At 54.3% G+C, this 21,354-nt stretch overlaps 1 protein-coding gene across 1 annotated transcript in view; it reads right to left on the bottom strand.

Moving 5' to 3' along the window:
• Positions 1 to 20,789, bottom strand: part of PRDM11 (PR/SET domain 11) — an 81,409-nt gene extending 60,620 nt beyond the window's left edge. The window contains exon 1 of the mRNA XM_059931440.1: positions 20,734 to 20,789. The gene's annotated coding sequence lies outside the window, so the exon portion shown is untranslated. The remainder of the gene's footprint in view (positions 1 to 20,733) is intronic.
• Positions 20,790 to 21,354: the final 565 nt, after the last annotated feature.

Here is a 21,354-nt window from a genome sequence, read left to right as displayed (position 1 = left end):
CCTCCTTGTTGCACCCGGCCCTGCCATTCTCACTGCCTGTTGATTCACCCAGTCCTGCCCAGAATCTCAGAATGAAAAGAAAGCTCAAAAGTCACCTAAATCTTTGCTCCTCCTGGTGTGTTCCACAGACCAGCAATAGGGCCACCACACGGCACTTGTTAGAAATGCAGAGTCCCGAGCTCCACCCCAGACCCCCTGAATCAGAGTGTGCCTTAAAACAGGAGATTCCCCCGGTGATTTGTATGCAGAGTTGAGTTTGAGAAGCACTAGTCTAAATTGCGAGAGGCTGGAAGCCACAGTGTATGTCATCACTGAGCGTGCTTGAACACCTCCAGCCGGGGACCAGGCAGCCAGACCACCATCCCATCTTTGGACAAGTAAGGGGTGTGTGTGTGTGTGTGTGTGTGTGTGTGTGTGTGTGTGAGAGAGAGAGAGAGAGAGAGATGGAAGGGGTGGTCCGCCATGGGTCCTGAGCGTCCCCTGCTGAGTTTATCAGACTGCAAGCCCTCACCATTCTCTGACCTCTGACTGTGAGCCATTTCTGTAGCTAGTCACACAAGTAACTAAGTAGGTCATGGTGACCACAGCATGAATACTACCATACAACTGCTCGCTCCCCGGGGAAGGGGAACCAGCTTCTTTACCGCTTGCTACAAAAGGTGCCAAGCCCTCAGCCCTGAGCTCTTCCAGCGCAGTGTAACCCACAGTCACCATCTGGGTCCGTCGTGTCACCCGATGGGACCCGGGGGCACAGTAACCGGTTCTGCCGTGCTCACGCTCCTGCTGTCTCCCGTGCTGGGGGTAACAAACCGTCTTGCTGATCCATGGAGTCTTGGCCACATGTAGCATCCACACCAAGAGACTGGGGTTCTTTCCTAACTATGTATGTGTGTGTAGGTGTGTCTGTATGTGGGTACCATTAGTGGCCATTTATGAAGAATTAACTATCTTCCCACGTACTCCTGGAAAGGCTCACGCATGTGGGTTTATACTAGGACCTCGGTTTGAGGGGATTCAAAGGGAACCTGGACCTTCCTGAGCACCTGCTTTGTGCCAGGTCTTGGCCAGGTGCTCCACTTTTTTTATTATCTCACTTAATCCTCTTCGCAAACCTGCAGGGTGGAGTCTATCCCCGTTTTATATTTGAGGAAACTGAAGCTCTACCAGCAGCTCAATCTTGAAACAGTAACAAGCATAAATTATCTGGACACAGGCAATAAAGAAGTAAACAACGAATGAGATGATTTCGGAGGACACCTGTGAATGCGAGGCGCTGTGATCACTAATTATTATAATGATTGTGTGTCAAGCTGGACCGAACAAACAGTGTCCTGGGGCTTCTCCGGCTGGGCTGACAAGCTCCGCACGGAGGAGACACTGTGGAACCGTGACACTCCGTAGCGGGGGTGGGGGCGAACCTGGCAAGGACCAAGGACAGAAGACCTTCATCCTGGTCCTGGAGGAAAAAGGGGCACGGATGTGGCTGATGCCAGGCTCTGTGCCCGGTGTTCTACACATACCGTGGAGGATACTCATTTATTCGCTCTTGACTTTTGCATGCTATGGAGTGCCGGGCACTGTCCTAGGTGCTGGGACCCCAGGGTGAACTAGGTCCCTGACCTCGTGAGGCCTGCAGCCTGGGTAGAATGTCTGTAGGTTTCCCCACTAGCATCCATTACCCCTTCTGGCACCAAGCCCCCTGGTGTCCTTGGGGAGAACCCTTTTCAAAATGCTTCACTCTGATAGGTTGGCCCAAAGGCCAACCCACCAGTGCTTATATCTGCCCATCACAGTGAATGGTGTAGGGAAGGGTAAAGGGCCCAGTTAATCATGAGCTGCAGTTTTGGGGTTTTGGAGGAATCTGCTGGGAAGAGGGACTCTGAAAATATAGAACGTAAGTACGGATCTGCTGGCAGCCAGCCACGGTGCCACCACACACGGCAGCCTGCCTATGAATGGAGCCAGTACAGAATAAAGCAGAGTAGGATAGACCGAGTCCTGATGACGCCGTGTGAGCCCTGGATCCAACTGTGCCTGAAGCTGTAGATGCTCCTGGACTTCTCACTTTGCGGAGCCCATAAATTCCACTTTTGCCTAATCCTGTTAGACTTGAAATTCTGTCTGATTGTATTTAGTCCTTTCAACAATCTACTGAGTACAGTTTTACTTTACTTGTTTTTCAGACAGAAAATGGAGGCTCAGAGAGGTTAAGTGGCTTGAATAAGGATGCACAGTAACTGTCTGGAGACTCTCCAAGTCAAAGCCCATGCCCTTTCCACTACTCCAAGGTGGCAGTCTAGTGTAGAGGGTGATAAACTGCAGTCGAGCGTGAGGTAGGGTCTTCCATGTCAGGGAGTGAAGGGACCTCCTAGGAGAGGTGGCCCCTGAGGGATTACTAGAACAAGACTTGCTCTAATCAGAGACAGGTCTGTAGAGAGGCAGCAGAGGAAAGGATCCACAGCTTACAAACTGGTGGCTGGGTTTTTTTCCAGTTTTTATTTTTGCTTTAGTTGCCAACTTTAAAGAAACATAAGATTTCGTGTAAAAACATGGATGTTCAGCTTTTCTGGAAAACCAGAAGCTCTAGCAACGCTAAGCAGGGGGTCCCACGTGGCAACAATTTGCCAGAGCTGGGCAATGGTGGCCAAATGGGCAAGGCACTTACTTTCCAGATCTCCGGCCAGCCCGTGTCATTCAGGGTCGTCCCCTGCCTGGGCTGGGCTGCTGAGTGTGTGGCCTGCATGGCAGAGACCAAAGTGCTGTGTAGACGCTGTCCTCTGAGAACCCAGCCTCAGGTGAGAGGAGGGCGCTGGGGAGGGACCACGGTGGCCCCCCGCCTCTGTCCGCTCTGGCTGCTCCCAAGTCCCCAGGGCCCAGAACGGTTCCTGGTAGGGGCTCAATGCACACTTGGCGGAGGGAAGAAGAAAATGAGAGTGTGAGCTGGGAGCTTCCAGGACCACCTCACAGCGACCGTATAAACCAACTCCAAGAGGCACCTTGGTGTAGAAGTCAGGAACAATGTGGGCTCTGGAGTGGGCACAAATTATGGCTCCACCACATACAACTGTGTCATCTGCGGAAGTTATTTTCACCTTCTGGGCCTTCAGTTACCCCTCCATAAAATGGGGATAATAATAGTCAGAGGGTTGTTGTGAGCAAAATGGTAAGCAGTCAGTAAGTAACTATTAGCCTGACTTCTTCCATGATTCACTGACCTGAGATAAATTCCTTCCCCTCTCTGAGCCTCAGTTTACCCGAGGCGGTTAGATTTGATTTTTGGCTTGAACTTACCAGCTCTGGTATTCTGTGACTATGAAAATTCAGCATTCCTGCAAACTCCCAGAGCTGAGCCACAAAGAAGCACCCTAGCAGGTCACAGGGGTCTCTCTGCTAAACCACTCCCCCACTGAGGTCAAAACAGACCTGAATGTCCATCATGGTATAACCATTTGATTCCAAATTCATTTAGATTTAGCCAAGTTCCAGCCCCAGGACCTGCTGTGGCTCATTTACTCCAAATCATAACCCAAAGGCACAGGGACAGAGCTGCAAGGAGCCGGCCCTCGGGGGCCCTTTCAGGGATCCCAGGGCGTCCTGTGCTTGCTTCTGAGCATGCAAGCAGGGCTCGGCACGGGCGTTTCACTGCGGCTGGCGCCGGGTCATCCAGCTGGCAGAGCCGTTTCCATTTCTCTCACACGCCCCCGGATGGGAAATGATTCATGAAAACCAAGAAGGTAAAATTAGCCCAGAGGCTGCCGAGTAATTTATACAGCCAACAGCCCCAGGAGGGAGGGAAGGCCCCCGCTGCCAGCTCAGTGTGGCCTCCTGGGGGCTGGCGGAGACCAGCCTGGCCATCAGGAGCCTCTGCCTCTGGGGTCTTCTATTTCTGGACTCAGCCTCCAGGACTGCTGGCGAGGCTTCCGGAGCTTTCTCTGACCCCTTCCATCCCCTCAACAGATCTGCTCGTGACATTAGGGACCTGCTGAGTGTCAGCGGGTGGCTGTGGAGACACGCATGCGTTTCACCCTCACCTCAGCCTTGGGGGGAAAGTTTCACCTCCTGTCTCACAGGTGAGGAAACTGAGGCTCAGAGAGGCCAGGTGAGTGGCCAAAGATGTGTGGCAAAGCTCACATTCAAACCCAGATCTCATGGCGCCCAGAAACAGTGCTTCCCCCCATGCGGGGTGCTGTCTGCCGAACCCCAGTTTCTCAGGGTGGGGTGAGGGAATGGACCTGGTGGGGTTCCCTGGCAAGCCCCACCTCATCCTGCCATGTGCTTCTCACAGTCTCAGGACTATTTAGGACTAGGACCTGGTCCTTGACTCCAAGCCCAGTTGTCCCAACTGTCAAGGTGGAGAGTCCCCAGTATCCTAGTATCTTCAAAAGGGGATGAGAAAATGCCAGGCTGGGCCCTGAGCCATAAATCATACCCCTAAAAGGGAAGGACAGAACAGCAGGTATCGGTGAGCCCCATGGTCCCACTTCATGGGGCCAGACACCAAGGCCCAGAGAGGGGTAGGAACTTACTCAAGGCCACACAGCAGATCTATGGCAGAGCCTGGGATGGAACTGCATCTCCTGAGTCCCACTGCAGAGAGCCTACTGTCAGAGCTGTTCACGAAGTGAGCAAATCTGAATGGGGGTTCCCAGCACGCAGGGGCAGCTGAGGCGGGAGTCACCCGAGACCTCCAGGGGCCCTTGATCTGGTTCTTCCCCAGGCATCTGCCCCCAGTTTTGGAACCCACAGTGAGGAACTGGAAAGGGCCCCTCAGAAGGCGGTAGGTGAGACTCCACACCTGTGGGAACCTGGGTGAGTCACCTCGCCTCCCTGAGCCTGGATGAAAGATGGGTGCGGGGAACTGACAAGCAAAACGTGTGTGTGAACCACCCAGCAGGCTGTGAGCGTCCCACAGGAATACAGGGGTCCCGCACGAGCTCGGTCACAGCGCTCACCCTCAGCCCCTCTGGCCCCTGGCTTTGCCCAGAGGAAGCCCAAGGCCAGCCACGGGTGACACCCCACAGCCACCCATGCAGAGGGAACTTGCCTCTGTCCCCGGGGCTGGGCAGCTGCACGCCAGTGAGACAGCTCAGAGCCACACCCCACTCCCAGGACGGGTCAGAGCAGCTCAGAGGCACCGTCTTCCCAGAGGGACCGCAGCTGCCGTGGGCCGGCCCTGAGCACAGCACTTTCAAACATCACCGCACTGGACCCTTCCCATCAACACTGGAGAAAAGGTGGCTGGGTCCTCACTTTACTGACACTCAGAGAGGCTGAGTCGCTTGTCCAAAGCCTCACATCCATTCACGCAATTATTCACTCGACAAGTGTATACCAAGGCCCACCATGCGCCATGCACGGTGCCAGGATGAGACAGGCATGTGTGGCCCTCCTGGCCATGAGAGGCCTTGTAGTGGTTCATGGGCAACCTCGAGCCACTCTGCTGGGATTCCAGTCCCAGCTTTACCCCCATATGTCCTTGAGAAGTCACCTCTCTGCACCTCAGTTTCCTCAGTAAATGGAGGATAATAATCGTGTCTACCTCATGAGGTTATTCTGAAGATTAAGTGAAATATTATGGGTCAAGACTTAGAACAGCACCTGGCACATAGTAAGCACTCAATAAACATGAGCAGTTATTGTTGAGCCAGGACGCAAGCCCACCTCCCTCTGACGCCAGCAGCCATGCTCTTAACTCAAAGCTAGGCCGGCTCAGTGTCCGAGGTGTGTGTGACCCAGCAGCACGACTGGTGAGGGTCTACAGTAAGAATCAGAAGGTGGGTTCAAGTTTCCCCTCTGCTAGCTGCCAGCTCAGACCAGCCCCTGGGCCTTTCTGAGCCTTGCTTCCTCCAGTCTTAAAATGTACCCCGTGATGGCTGCTCTCCTGCCTCCCTGGAGAAGTACCCAGAGTCCCCAGGGTTGCTGCAGGCCGCTGCCCACACCACAGGACAGGCCCAGAGAGCGAGCCTTCTCCCCAGCAGGGCACATGGCCTCAGCTGAAGCAGCCACACTCTGTCCCCTGCCACCTCTGGCTACTGAGAGGGTTTGTGGCTGGTGCTGGGGAAGGGCTGGGCCCCGGGCCAGTGACGGTGCTTCTCGCCTCTCGGGAAATAATCCCAACCCTCTGTGCTCACTGACCACACATGCCACAGACCAGAGGGCAAGAGGTCAAGCAGGGCTGCCCCGCTGGGCACCTTCCGCCAAGATATCACGTTGGGTGGCCTCGTGAAAAAGAACTGAACAAGGAGCCAGACGGCCTGGGTATATTCCCAACCCTGCCAGCGGCTAACTGTGTGGCTTTGGGAAAGTCACTTGACGTCTCTGGGCCTCTGATTCCTCATGTGTGAAATGGCCTTGACCAAGCTGCCGACTTCAGAGAGTGGCTCTCCAGAGCTGGTTAGTTGGTGGCCTAAAGGTGGTTTCGAACCTGAAAGGGGGTCGGGGGGGATGGAGGGGTGAGAAAAAGAGCAAAGGGGCCATCCTTTCCAGCACTAAATATACAGTCACCTGCGGAGATTTGCCCCACGGGCTGAAAGGTAAACCCAGGCCTGGACCAGCCAGTGTGGCCCAGAGGGGCCCCGGGGCTCTCAGGGGAGAGCTTGGCCCCAAGCTGCTTTCTTCTCCTGCCCACCCTGCAGGCCAAGGGAGATCAAATCCCCGGCCACAACAGGCCCCATTGAGAGTCGGTAAATCTGCCCGAGGTGTGGGGTCATGTTACCAGGTTCCTGGCCACCACCACTAAGCGAAGGGTCAGGCTGACCTCCTTCCCTCCCAGTAGGCCCCGATCCAGAACCTACAGGACCAAGCCAGGCAGAAATTGGATCACCCACTGCATTCCCAGGCAGCAGCCTCCTCTGGGAAATCGGTGGACAGTGGGATGAAGCTGTTGCAAAGACCGGAGCCATCCCAGGCTGCCCACGGGAGCACAGGCCCTCTGCACACCGAGGTGGGCCTGGACCTAACGCAGACAGGAGACCCCAGGGTAATAATATTATTAGGATTTTATGAGCATTTTGCACCTTATACATGTTAGTTTACTTGGTCCTCACAGAAGCACCATGGTACGCATGCTATTGTCATCTGTATTTTACAAAGGACGAAACTAGGCACCGAGAGGTTAAGTCCATTTCCCAGAAACACCAGGATTTGAACCAAGGCATCTGGATTCCAAAGTTCACTTATCACAACAGCCACCTGAGAGAGGAGTCATTCAAAAACACACCTTTTGAGTAATGCTAGAAAAACCCAAGTGTGAAAGAGAAAAGACTCCAGGGGCCATGGCCATTGTTTCCAGCTCTCTGGGGACTGCCAGAGGGCACAGGGGCAGATTTTCTCTCTGGCTAAAGAAGGGATTCAGGAATAGTGGGAGACCCACAGGGAGACATTTGGTTCTGTGCAGAGCCTCAGGGGACAGATTTTTAAATATTGCACAATAATTTGTTAAAAATGCAACTGGCTCCCATAACCCAGCAGTAGCTGCTACAGATATGACCAAAGAGGCACAAGAATAAAATCAGAATTAACCTAAATGTCCAGCAGTTAGAGAATGGTTAAATAAGTGACGATCCTCTCCACTGATATACTACTGTCTATTAGTTTAAAAAAAAAAAGAAGAAGAAAAACAATATGGTAAGCTCACTGTGTAAAACTATGACTAGATTTCCTAGATCCAATGTTAAGTGAGAAAAGCAATTTGAAGAATGAAACCATTTGTTTAAACACACATATGCATGCACACACACACACACGCACATGCTATAATGGTACATATTCCTATAGGTTCTGTGTGCGGTGCATAGACAAAGATCTAGATGGATATATACCGAAGTAATAACAGTGATGATTAACCTTGCAGAGGAGGCTGGAATGCTACGGTTATCAAGGAGACTATATTTCACTTTTTAAATATTATTTGATTTTTTTACAGCAAAAATGTATCCGTATATCCCTTATATAATTAAAACATAGTAAAACAACATAAAAAAGACACAACGAGCTGTCTTGGAAACAGTGAGCTACTGGTCCCTGGAAGTGTGCAAGCATGTGCATTGGGGTGGAGGGATTTACCACAAGCATAGGTGGGTCTAGTCCTTCTGGACTTCACAGCCTCATCAGGGGAGTAGAGCAAAGCCCTTACTGTCCCTGCATCGTGAGCGGCTTTAAGGAAGCACAGAGAATCGGATCTTGGAGGAGGGAGAGGCCAGGAGTTGTGGACACTCACTGTGACGCAGTCAGAGGCACACAGGCCAGCTACCAAGTCCACCTCCAGCTGTACAGCTCCACCCCTCCCCTTCTCCCAGTAACACCCAGCCCTGGCCCCTCTGTCCCAGCAGCCCCCAGCCCCTGGCCAGCATGTCTGGCGTCAGCCTCAGACTCCCAGGGTGGGGGCCAGGTCTTTGGGAAGACCTCACACTGGGGACAAGAATTCAGGAAGGAAGGAGGAAGTGGATGTAAAATGCTTATAGGGCTGAGCGCCCCTGACTGTGACACTGAGCCCAGGCAACAGCCCAGGTCACATGAGGAGCCCTAATCCCCAACAGGCGGATCCCTAGCCTCAGCCAGACCCTAGCCCTAGTCAGGCACTGTAACAAGCCAGGACCAGTGAAGCTCTTACCTTCAAGACAGCTACAGCATCAAGAAAAGAGTCAAGCGATATAGCTCTGAGTCCCAGCTCAGCCCCTGACTTCCTACAAGACCTTAACAAATCCCAGCTCAGCCCCTGACTTCCTACAGGACCTTAACAAAGTCACTGAACCTGTGGAGCCTCAACTCCCTCATCTGCAAAATGGGCTCACAGTATCCACCTCCCAATCTTGCTGTGTAGATGAAACATCATCCGTGTAGCCCCTCTGTGAACCATATGGACTCCCACAAAACACATGGCCTCATCCATGCCACGGACAGAAAAGGAGGTGGCAACATCTTATTGCCAAAGGCAGCCACACTTGCTGCAAGACAGGAGTGAGTCCAAAAGGGCAGGGGAGCCTTTCTTGGCTACTGTCCTGGGCCGAGGGCCAGGGTGCTTGCGGGGAGGGCAGGGAGCCACCGACAGGTGCCCGGGCGGAGTCCGGTTTCTACCTGAAACTGGGGGCAGGGGCTCCTGGGAGCCAGGCCAGCGAGTCCTCCCCTCACCGCTAGCCCAGGGAGCGGGGGCAGGGGCGGGCGACAGACCCACAAGGGCAATCAAGGGGAGGAAGAGCAAAGCTCAGTCACTGCCAGAAGGGGCGAGCAAAGGGCCGGCCTCGGAGGACTTCACCTGGGAGGCAAAGCAGTACGGGCCACGCAGAACTGGCTCGGGGTCCTGTGAGGACAGGGGCTGCCGAGAAGCAAGAAGGTCCCACCTGGCACTCACAGTGAAAAGTGCCAGCTCTGGGAGAGGGTGGCGCAGCAGGACGAAGCCTGAGGTGGTCCAGCTACCCCAGAGCTGCCCCCTCCTGCCTCAGGGAGACCCAGGGCTGTGGCAATACTGAGTCCAGCGTGGGGCCAGCCCACGGCACAGAGGGCCAGGGAGGTCTGAGGACAGAAGCCTCCAAGCACGACCAAGGCCCCTGTCAAAACCAAAGCACCAAACGTAAAATAGAGAGCTAGCGGGAAGCAGCCGCATAGCACAGGGAGATCAGCTACGTGCTTTGTGACCACCTAGAGGGGTGGGATAGGGAGGGTGGGAGGGAGGGAGATGCAAGAGGGAAGAGATATGGGGACATATGTATACGTATAACTGATTCACTTTGTTATAAAGCAGAAACTGACACAGCATTGTAAAGCGATTATACTCTAATAAAGATGTTAAAAAATATATATATATATAGTTGGATTAATATCTACAAAAAAAAAAAAAAAACATCCCAATGACTCCTGCGAACGCCTCCCCAGCCCCATCAGGCAGGATCCCAGGCAGCTGGACTCCCCGCTGAATGGCAGCCAGCCCGGCGGGGAGCTGCAGGGAGGGAGCCAGAGGCTGGGCCACCTTGAACAGGGCCCCAGGGAGGAGGGCGTAGGTGGGGCTGGTGGGAGGGGCGCTCCGCACAGCTCCCTCCTAGGCAGGCCGCCATGCTCTCCGTGGACCTGTGGCCACATGCAGGCCCAGGTGCACGTTGGTCTGTTCCCAGGGGCCCTGGGACGGGGCAGGTCGCCTCCTCTCGGAACAGGAGGCTGGGTCAGAGCTCAGGACCACAGCAGCGACTCCGCTGCCCCGACACTGCGCCGCTCTGCCAGTCGGCCCAGGTGGGGACATCAACTCTCCCTCGTCACCTCAACCACGTGTTCACCGCTCAGGTCTCAAAGGCGGGCCTCAGCTCAGCTCTGGCCCATCAGAGGGTTCACGCAGGAAGCAACTTCAGGCTGCCGTCCACTGCTCACCTCCTAAACGGACCCAAGCCATCTCACACCAGGCTACTGGCGCCTGGCCAACCCCCAAACTCAGCTACAGACCTCAGGCCTGGCTCCTCCCACCCGCACTGACTCCTAGGCGGTGGCTGGCACAGCCCCGGTGAGCTCGCAGCGCTGGCAGCGTGGGGCAGTGGAGACAAGAGGGTTCAGCCATGGCCACCCGACCACCCCAGATGCCACCCCACTGACCAGGACAGCCTGGGAAGGCCTGCTGCTTATGCCAGAGGCCAGCCTGCCTGTCCAGCCAGGACTGACTCCCAGGGCAGCCAGGCACCGGCAGAGCTACGGGGTCTGCTTACTAGCAACCTACCCCACTGGGTACCAAGAAGCAGCCTTCCTCAAGGGTGAAGACCGAAAGGAAACTCCACCTGATGGCCCCTTCAGTCCTTTAAAGCACCTACTCAGCGTGATCTTACCTCCCACCTCAGGTTCTCTGCCTCCAGGACAGTCTTTAGGTCTCAACTCCTTAGCCTGGACTTCAGGGCCTTCCTGGGCTGGCCCTAACCTGCCTCTCCAGCGCCATTCAGCCACCTCTTCTCCAAACACCCTGCTCACCTGCCATTCCCTGAACCCTGGGATCCTCATGTTGCCTGACTTTGCACATACTGTTCCCAGTGCTGACAATGTCCTTCCCTCTTCCTCCACGGGGCAAACTCTTACTCCTCTTTCAAGGTCCAGCTTGACATCACTTCTGGGAAGCCTACCCATGCTCTCCCTCCCCCACTGCCAAGGCAGAATACTTGCTCCCTTCCCCACCCTGTCTCTGAGCAGCAGGGCACTTCCTACCTTCAATCACAGTTAGGATCTGGGCCAGAGCTGCTCAAACTATTTATGGTAAAGAAACATTTTTTTTTTGTAAGTTTTCCAATCTGCTGCCCACTGATACTTTTGTAAATTACAATAAAAAATGGCGTGGCAGTGTCAAGTTGCAATATGAGTTTCTCAACACTTACTCTAATGTCTGTACCTGTCTCACTGCAGACCAGTAACACAGAGCTCATGGATGGGCGGTAGTCTGCAGACCACCCTCTCCATGGCACTGGCAGGGCTCTGTGTTCCCGGCGCAGGGCCCATCAAATTATGTCTGTGTTTGGACCTCCAGAGCCCAAAGGGGTGCTCCATGAACATCTACTGACTCAAAGATTGCGTGGGAAGGTCCCAGCAACCCTGTAACAGGTGCATTACCTGTGCTAGGCATTCCCATTTCTCAGGTGAGCATGTAGAAGCACACAGAGGGTGACTGGCCTGATGTCACAGCTGGCCCACATTGGATCTACCCAAAAAAGAATTCAGAGTAACGATAGTAAAGATGATCCAAGATCTCAGAAAACAAATGGAGGCACAGATCTAGGAGATACAAGAAATGTCTAACAAAGACCTAGAAGAACTAAAGAACAAACAGAGATGAACAATACAATAACTGAAATGAAAACTACACTAGAAGGAATCAATAGCAGACTAACTGAGGCCGAAGAACGAATAAGTGAGCTGGAAGACAGAATGGTGGTGATCACTGCCACGCAACAGAATAAAGCTGGCCCACACTGTACTCTCTCTGTACTGCCCAGCATCACAGAGGCAGACTTTTGGAACCTGCAAGCCCTCAAGTCCACCATTCCCTCCAGCACAGGCTCCTGACAGCATTTCCCACTGCAGTAACAGTGAGGTAGCCCCATGCAGTGGTGAAGAGCTCAGCCTCCGGAATCAGACCAGACCTGGGTTCAAATCCTGGCTCAGCCTTTCATTGCTGTGTGGCCTTGGGTACGTCACTTCACTTCTCTGGGCCTCCATCTTTCCTCTGTAAACTGAGGCTAGTAACATGAGTCAGGCAGCACCCTGCTTCAGGCAGAGCCCATACACACCTATAAGCCCCATTCAGGTTTGGCTGTTACCGATGTGTATAAAAGACCTGGGATGACCCAGTCGGAAACTCTTGACCTGGATCTTCCCTTTCTGCTCCTCTCCCCGAAAGACCCAACATCTTCTCTTGGGAGTAAATTCTTCCTGGCTGCTGAGTTTGCTGATCTCCTTTGACGATCTCACCGCCCTGCCCTCCCCACCCCAGGCTAAGGGGCTTCTCCCTTCTCACCCTGCCCCCCTCCCTGGGACACCTTAAGCCTCTGATCCTCTTCACCTCCTCTCCAAGTATCAGCCCCCTCTGGAACACAGCTGGTCTGAGGAGGGGCCCTGCACCACCCCGGGAAATGCCCCCTGTCTGGTTGGGTTAGAGCAGTGAAGAGCCGGGCTGTGAGGTGGGGTCGGGCCCCAGCCTGCAACTCCACCCTCACCCACCCAGAGCCCACCTGCCCTGTATCTTAGGCCATGACAACGCTGAGTCCACCCCAACTGGGTCCCGGTCGGCTGTCCCTACAAGAGGCTCACCCCCTGCTGGGGCTGAGGGTCCGGTGAGCTGCTCCCCATGCCCCTCAGCCATCCTGGAGCCTCTCAAGCTGGCCGTCTCCATCCCCTGGGCATCGGGCAGCAGGATCCCTTCCTGGTCCTCAGCACTTTTCCTTGGGGAAAGTACAAGATAGTGGGAGAAGCCACTCTGGGAAAGCTGACATCGTGGGCGTGGTTCCATATTTACTTGCTCAGTGACGTCCACTGCAGCCCAGCCCAAGACAAGTTGATATCCTGCCTGCCGATCCCTCTCGCCCCCAGCCCTGCCCAGGAGAAGGAGCCCACTGGTCACCAGCCCCTCCTACCCCGAGTTCCTTCATGCACATCACCCGGGGTTGCTGCCTCTGTCCCCTCAGGACGGGGTGAGCTCCTGCCGCTACAGATATTCAAGCAGTGGCCGGACAGCCTGTCCTTTTGGAGGGCAGGGCACCAAGACTAGGCCAAATGCTCTCAGAGGTCCCCATTCCGCTCTAATTCCAGGAAGTGGAGGCCTGGGGTGCGGAGGAAGAAATGCTAGATGTGGGGTTAGAATTTTAGCTCGGTCACTCCCTAAATTGTATGACCTCCGGCAAGTCACTTCCCATCTCTGACCTCAGTTTTTTCAGCTATAAAATGGGGGTCGTGAGAGCTGTTCTGCCTGCCTCAGAGACTAATGATAAAGGATCTGGGAGAAGTTTGAAGTCAAGAAGAGAGTCCTGGGTTGCCCTTATGGATCAGGTGGGATGGGGAAGAATGAGGGGTGGAAGGGAAAGCCCTAGAAGGCACTGAAGGCTCCAGAAGCCCAGGCTTGCCTCACTTTGCGAACAGGGTCCCCACCCTCAGCACCCACCCCTGATCTGAGGCTGGTGCTGGGGAACAGGATGGCCAGTAGCCCTCTGTCCTTCTCCACCTCCGCCCCCGCAGCCCAGAGTCATTGCACGGCAGGCTCTTGGCTTGTCCGGATGCGCCAGCAAGATCTGACCCACGAGGTCCCTGGGTGGGGAGAGGTTCCTGGGTGGGGAGAGGGTCCTGAAGCCGGCTGTGTAAACCAAGAGCTTATAAATCAAATCCTGGTTTGAAAGCACCCAGGGAACCTGCTGGGAATTGTTACATAACACAAGGAGGCAACCCCTAAAGCCTCCTTTGTTGATGTGGGTTTCTCCAGGTGATTGGAAAGATTAGATTATGACTGTGGGATCTGAAGCTAGTCACGTATCGTCTCTGAACCCAAGTTTCCTCATCCAGAAATGGATGTAGAAGAGACCTCACGGGGCTGATGTCAAGTGCCCTGATGCTCAATACGTGTTCCTCTTAACACGTGGTCCTGAAAACAGGGAGGAAAAGGTTTTCTTCCACAGAAGGTGATGCAGGACTGACATTACCGTCTCCATGTACAGAAAGGGAGACTGAGGCCCAAGCACGGTTGGCCTTGAACACAAGCCTGTGGGGGTGGGTAAGTGTCTGAAGGTGTGGTCCAGTCACCTTCAAGTAGAGACCCCCCCATGACTCATCCACTGTCTCACATTCAGGCACTGCTGTCCCCAGCAAGGGGCACAAGATTATTTCCGTGCCCTGGGGCATGCCTCCCCTGTAGTCATAACCTCACACCCGAGGAGGTGGCCCCAGAGCCGTCCCCGTGCCACACTGGTGCTCGGTGCTGCTTCCTCAGGAGCCTCTGCGAGGCCAGCACCATTATCACACCTGCTGTGCAGATGAGGAGACAGGCAACCCCCAGACAGGCAGCCTCTTACCCACATCTCCCAGCTGCCAGGCGCAGGGGCAGGAATGAACCTGAGGCCACACCCGCCTCAAGGGCATAGCGCTGTCCCCGCCCACACGCTCCCTCTCAGTGGCCCCCACCAAGAGGCCAGCCCAAGGCACTTTGCTGCGTCTTATCTGGGGGTGCCATGGCTACTCAGAAATGAAGCCAGACACACTCTAGGAAGCCTGCAGCCCCCAGAACTGTGCCCCAAACCATCTGCACTGAGCCTCAGTGTGGAGGACCAAGTCCTCACCTCCTTCCTCCACCTTCCCTTTCGGAATGGCCATCACCATGCCCATCCTCATCCTCATCCTCTCCTACCTTGACTACTGTAACAGCCTCCTAATCGGCCTCCCTGCCTCCAGCCTCACACCCAAGTTGCTGCTGCTGCTGATTTCTGGGACCTGGACCTGCTCTCCACGTCAGCTTTCTCGTCATAAAACCCTCTGCGGTTCCCAGAGGCCCCACAGACAGAGTATAAACTCCTCAGCATAGCAGTCATAACCTTTCACAATCTGGCTGGGATAGAGCATCGGGGTTAGGTGGGAGGGCTCAGGAGCCAGAAGACCTGGGTTCAAATCCCAGCTGTGCTGCTTACCAACTGGGAAACTTTGGGCAAGTTACTCCACCTCTCTGAGCTTTGGTTTCCCAAAGGGAAATAATAGTGTCAGTAGAATGGGGAAATAATAGTACCAATATCAGGGTACTGCTGGGAAAATGAAATAGACAATGTGTTCTGAAGCACTCAATTCATTCATTCATTCCACAAATATGAGGCCTTACTATGTCCTCTGCACTGTTCATGCAGCACTGAACAAAGCTGACAAAACTCCCCGCTCTCCGGGAACTTACAGCATAATTAAAGGAGGCAGCCAAGGACAACATACTGATAAATAACTAAAACACAGGGCGTGTTATATGTGCACTAAGGAGCAAAAAAGCAGGCAAGCAGAGGAGGATAAGGGGGCAGGGGTTGCAATTTTAAATAAGAAAGTGCCCACAAGAAGGTGACATTTGAGCAAATCCTGATGGAGGTGAGGGAGCCTGCCATGGAGATAATGGGTAAGAGTGTTCTAGCAGCGGCAACAACCAGTGCAAAGGCCCTGAGGCAGGATCAGGACTGGTGTGTTAGTCATATTACTATTATCATCACTGTTATTCTCTTTCTAGCCTCATCTCCCTCCACCTCCTCCCTTACCCACACTCTTCAGCCAAATGAACCACCCAAGCCTCTCCAAGCCATTCTGTGTGCTCATGCCTTTGTACAAGCCTCATCCCACACTAGAATGCCTCTCCCCTTTCTTTCCAACTCCTACTCATCCTTCAAAACCCAACTGAAAGGCCTCCCCCTCAGGGAAGCTTTCCTTGACTTACAGTCGATGGCTGTCTCCCTTGCATCCTTCTGCTATAAACTGTAACTGCCTGGTTAACTGCCCACCTCCTCCCACTGGTCTGTGAGGGGCAAGGACTGGGTTCCACACTGCACCCCCAAGCCCAGCACAGTGCCTCGCTGTGTGCACTGACCACCTGATGAATGAAGGAAGAACTGAAGGATGCCCCAGGCCTCCCCTCTTAAAGAGCCTTAGCCCCGGCGACGCCACCACGAGTGTGACTGCCCCTGTGAACACTGGCCTTTCCAACGCAGATACAAATCTGCAATAGGAAACAGGCTTTTTAAAAATAACAGCACATTTTTCTTTTTTCTTCATTGTTTTTTTTTTTCTTTCTGCACGGCTTATTTTTCCGGTGCAGCCCCGGGGCCAGCTGCAGGGAAGTCCCTCCCAGGCCCCACTCTAAGAACATGGAGCTCTGGGGCCTCTAAGGACTCCCAGGCCAGAACAGGGGTGGAAAGGCACCAGATGCCCTGGCACCAAGGCCACCAGGCACCTCTGAGCCAGGAACCCCTTTTCTCAAACCCCAACGTTAGGTGGATGTTACCTCCTGGAAACTTTATAATGCCATGTGACATTTCCAAAGGGGCTTCTCCTTGGTGGGTCTGGGGTTCCCTGCCCTCACTCTAAGAGGGCATCCCAAGGGAGATGGCATCAGACTGCCAGCGTTCCAATCCTGGCCACACTGCTGTGTAACCCTGGGTCCCTGCCATCACCTCTTGGGGCCTCAGTTTCCCCATCTGTGAAATGGAAATAATAATACCTACCTTGTTTTCTGTGTAGGGTATGTGACATGCTTAGGACCACACCTGGCACACAAGAAGCCCTCAGTAAATATTAGCTGCCTTCATCATCATTATCTTCATCTTCATCAGCCCTAGATCTCCTACTGTGTGGTCCCTTCACTGAATCATACACGCCATAGATCAGAGACCTCAAGGATCTGTTAAATCTCACCCTCTTGGCCTTTCTGGAATTTTCCCTCATACACTCTAGAAACATGGTCCTTCTGGGGCATGGACACCTGTTAAGTATGGGGAGCTTAGGATCTGCACTCTACAGGCCACTTTTCCTCCCACACCTGACACCTCCTTGCAGCTGGACCCACCTGCCCATACTCCAAGGAAGCAGCGTTTATTAATCCTGTCCTTAGCCTCCAGCACATTGTGAGCCCCCAGCCAATGCTCAGGGATTTATCAGAAGGTATTCCGTGAGCAGCTCTCATGCACAGACACTGTAGGTGCAGCGGCACACACACACCAACCCAGGCCCTGCCCTCGCAGAGCTTATGGTCTGATGAAAGAGTGAGACTGCAAGCAATAATTACAACAATAAATGTAAAATTGCTACTAAGACGAGTGCTATAAATGCGAGGTACATGGGGCCATGAAAGGCCATAATGGGGAGTTCAACCTAATCTGGGAGGGCTTCCCTGAAGAGGTGACGCTAAAGCTAAAAGATGAGGAAGAGGCCTACGAGAGGAGTGGAATTCATGGTCAGGGCAGAGGGGGCAACATGAGGATAGCACCATGTTAGGCTAACCATGGTAAATAGGGGGAGGCAAGACGGTGTCCCCATAGCATCTGGAGGGCAACTTAAGGATTTCTGTCTTTCTCCTAAATACAGTGGGAGTCCCTGAAGGCTTTTCAGGCAGAGGTTGATAGACTCAGATTTATTTGTCAAAAAAGCTCACCCTGGCTGCTGAGGATGAGCTTTTCCAAGCCTGTGTGTGTATACTTGTCTCTGCCTGGAATGCTCCCCTACTCTCTGTATCAGTCAGGACAGGCTAGGTTATGCTGCAGTAACAAACAACCCGTAAATCTAAGTGGTTGAAAACAACAAAGGCTTAATTATCACTCATGCTGCATGTCCATCATGGGGCACCAAGGGACTCCACTCAGGTAATAACACGGGGACCCAGGCTAGCAGAAACAGCCACCATCCCACCTCCTGCCAGTTGCCACACCACAGGAAAAGAGCACTCAGGAGGGTCTCACACCAGCAACTAGATGCTTTGGCCCAGAAGTGGCATGTGTCACCGTAGTTCACAACTTACTGGCCAGTCACACAGCCCCACCCAACACAAGGGGACCTAGATTCAATCCTACATGTGCTTGGATGAACTGGAAATATTTAGGGGGTAGCATTAAGGACCACCAGACACTCTCCCTCTCCATCTTGCCCTTCCCCAGCCTTAACTCATTCATTAGATCACAATTGTTTCACTATTCCAGAAGGAGGGACCAGCATGTGCAGGCGAGAATACGGAGTACAGAGAGATCTAGGGGAGGTGGAAGATGAGGCCAAGGAAAGGGTAGGGGCCAGATTACTCAGAAGCTTCTAGGTTATGGTAACAATTTGGTTCTTTATCCCAAAAGCACTGGGAAGACTTCTCAGTGCTTTACACAAAAATGGGGAGCTTGCTGTGATCTTCTTTGGAACAGATCACTCTTACTGCCATCCTGAGACTGGCGTGGAGGGGAGGTCACAGGTGGACAGTTAGGAGGCTAGTGCTGTTGTCCTGGGGATAGACAGTGGTGGCTTGACCAAGACACTGGGGAAGAGAAGACGGAGAGGAGCGTACGGATTCAATTTATAGGTTAAAGTTCCCTAGATCCGGAGATATAGTGGATTGCGGTGAGGGAACGGAGACACAAAGGTTTCTGCCTTAACGACTAGCAGAATAGTGGTAGCCGTGGCCAAGATGAGAGCCCTGGAGGAGGTTTAGGGAGGAAGATGATGGGACAGCCTTGGAATCTGTGTGTTGGTCATAACTGTGAGATGGTCAAGAGAACAGACAGAGGAGGCATATGAATAAACAGGAATGACTCCTGACTCCTCGTTCAGTGGTCTTTACTTCCTTCATACTTGCCAATAACTTAGAACTAGGGAAACCTCGCCTCCCCTCCCCCACCCAATTTAAGTCCAGGTGAGGAAAGATTCAGATGATTGTAGTCTTAACTTGACACCAAGGAGAACAAATTTATGAAACACATCAATCCAAAGGGTCTGGAGGACAGAACTGTAACTCAGGTCAGAGTAGTATATAAGTGATGGTTGTGATGGCTGATCAAGGGCTCCTGGGACCAGTGAGGGGAGCCCCTCATCTTTGAATATGTCTCTAGGGAAGGGAGAGTAGACCCTGCCCCAGCTGCTCCTTGGAAGCCCCGTCAGTTTGGGACTGAATGGACCTAGGTGGGGCTTGTTGGGCAATCCTGATATTCCCAAGAGAGCGCTCTGCAACAATCCCAGGCAGAGAGAACAACACTTCTTATATCATGTGTGGCCCCCGGGCTAGGCATTTTCTCTGTGCTATCTCATTTAATCTCACAGCTGACTGGCCAGGCAGGCTTTGTTAGCCCCACTTTAGGGATGGAGAAGCAAGGTCCAGAGAGGTCAAAAGTAACCGTGCCAAGTCCAAAGTCGCATATTAGTATGAAGGGGAGGAAGGACTCCAGTGGAGAAGCCCCTTTTCATTAAACTAAAGCAATAGGCCTGGGCTCTATTCCCAGACACGTGCCCACACAGAAATCTGCTTGCCCACCTCTCAGAGCGTTGGTGGGTGAAAATCATGCCCCACTCCCCCTGAAAGGAAACACAGCCTGTTACTTTTGCCCCATGGACCTCACAACCCTAACCCCTTTCTTCCTCTCAAGGGGAAATGTGGGCAAAGGCCAGCTTGGGTGCCAGAGGCATCACGCTCCATGGAAAATTCTTTTGCCCCAGCACAGATAAAACCCCCATTTTATAGGGTTTCCAGGCATGGAGAGCAATCTCTCATTATTGCCTCCTGTCCCCGCGGACAAAGAACTGGGTGTGTTTCCTTCAACCACTCTAAATTATATACCACAGCCTTTCTCCACATGAAGCAAACGTCTAAGAAGAGAGGTTTAACATTTTTCTCCCCTAAGTCCCAGCCCACCCCTGGGATCTAAGCCCCTATCGCCCAACCCCATACAAGACACAAGCAACTTTTCCGCCAGCACTGCTCAGCGCTCGAGACATTTGTATTCTCCTTGCAGTCACTTGCCTAGGGCGTGCTGGCCTTGACCGGAGAAAGGTCATCGGCCGCTAAGTGCCTGCAGAGCAGAGCACCTTGGGGATTGCGAGTGGGGGATGGAGGCTACACTCCGGACATTTCCCGAAGAGTCTACACCGCAACTAAGATGGAAAATGTATTAAAGAAACAGCCCCCGGCGCGGCCACGTTCAGCGGGAAATCGTGCGGCGCGTGGGAAGAGGCCCCACTGCACCCTGGAAGGACCCGTGCCCCCCAAATCAGCCCCCGGGCGCCGAGCCCAAAGTGCCCCCGAAAACTAGGCCAGCGGCGGCGGCGAGCCCTCCAGCCTTCGGCGCCCCGCCCCGCCCGTGTCACCGCGTTCTCATTCCGAACGCTCGGCCCGGGCGGCCGCTCCCATTGGTCGGAGGCCACATCCGTCAGCGGGCGGCACGTCGGCGCAGAGAAAAGGCTACATTGTAACAAGGCGAGCGAGCTAGGAGCTAGCGGGGAGGAAGGAGGCGGAGGGGCGGCCCCCGAATCCCACGGCGGCGGCGGCGGCGGCGGCGGCGGCAGCGGCAGTGGCAGCAGCTACCTGCCGAGGGTTAACCCACCTCGGGGCCGGGGCGAGCCGCCCCCCCGGTCCGCGCCCGCGCCGCCCGGGCCCCCCGCACTGCCCGCGATGACTCCCCCGGCCGCCCGCCACCCCCGAGGCCGCTCGCAGCCCCTGCACCGGCGGCCCCCGCGCGCGTTGGCAAACTGCCGAGCGCTTTCCGAAGCCATTTTCAATGGCCACATTGGCTACCGGGGCTGACTCACCTTCCCGGGAATGCTGCGGCAGCCGCGGGGCCCGAGCGGCGCGGGCGGCCCGGCGGGCGGCTCGGCGGAGGCGGCGCGGCCCGGGCTGGCGGCCCCCGCGGCGGGAGCGGCCGCGCTGCGGGCGCGCTGGTCCCCGGCGAGGCAAAGTTTCAGCGCCAGCCTCGGCGCGGCGGCGGCGGCGACTCGCTGCTGCTCTCCTCCCCTGCTTTGACCACCATCTTATTAGTACAGGAAATGACATGGAAAACGGAAGAAAGCGGCGTTTGGGGCAGACGCGGACCCCCCAATTCAGGGGCCGGAGCCGGGACTCACCAGCCGCGTCCCAACCCGGCCCCGGAGAAAACTCCCGGGGCCCCCTCGGCCCCCGCCCCGCGCCCTGCCCGGAGGGGGGAACCTGGCTCCTCGAACCCAAAAGGAGAGGGCGACTTTTATAAACCAGCCCGCGGAGAAATCGAGAAAAAAAATAATAAATGAAAAAAGAAAAGGTTAAAAGAACTTTCGAACTGGGACACTTTTTTTTTTGGTCGGAATTAAAAGTTCTAGAATTTTAAAAAGTCATTCCTTGGGGGGTGCTCCCCGGCTCCCCGGTGCTATTGCTGCCCCTTTTCAACCAGTCTGGGG

This window comes from Balaenoptera ricei, chromosome 8, assembly GCF_028023285.1.
Source record: "Balaenoptera ricei isolate mBalRic1 chromosome 8, mBalRic1.hap2, whole genome shotgun sequence".
NCBI classification, from domain to species: Eukaryota; Metazoa; Chordata; class Mammalia; order Artiodactyla; family Balaenopteridae; genus Balaenoptera; species Balaenoptera ricei.
Note: the sequence above shows the minus strand (reverse complement) of the source record. Positions and strands in the feature narration are given on the sequence as shown.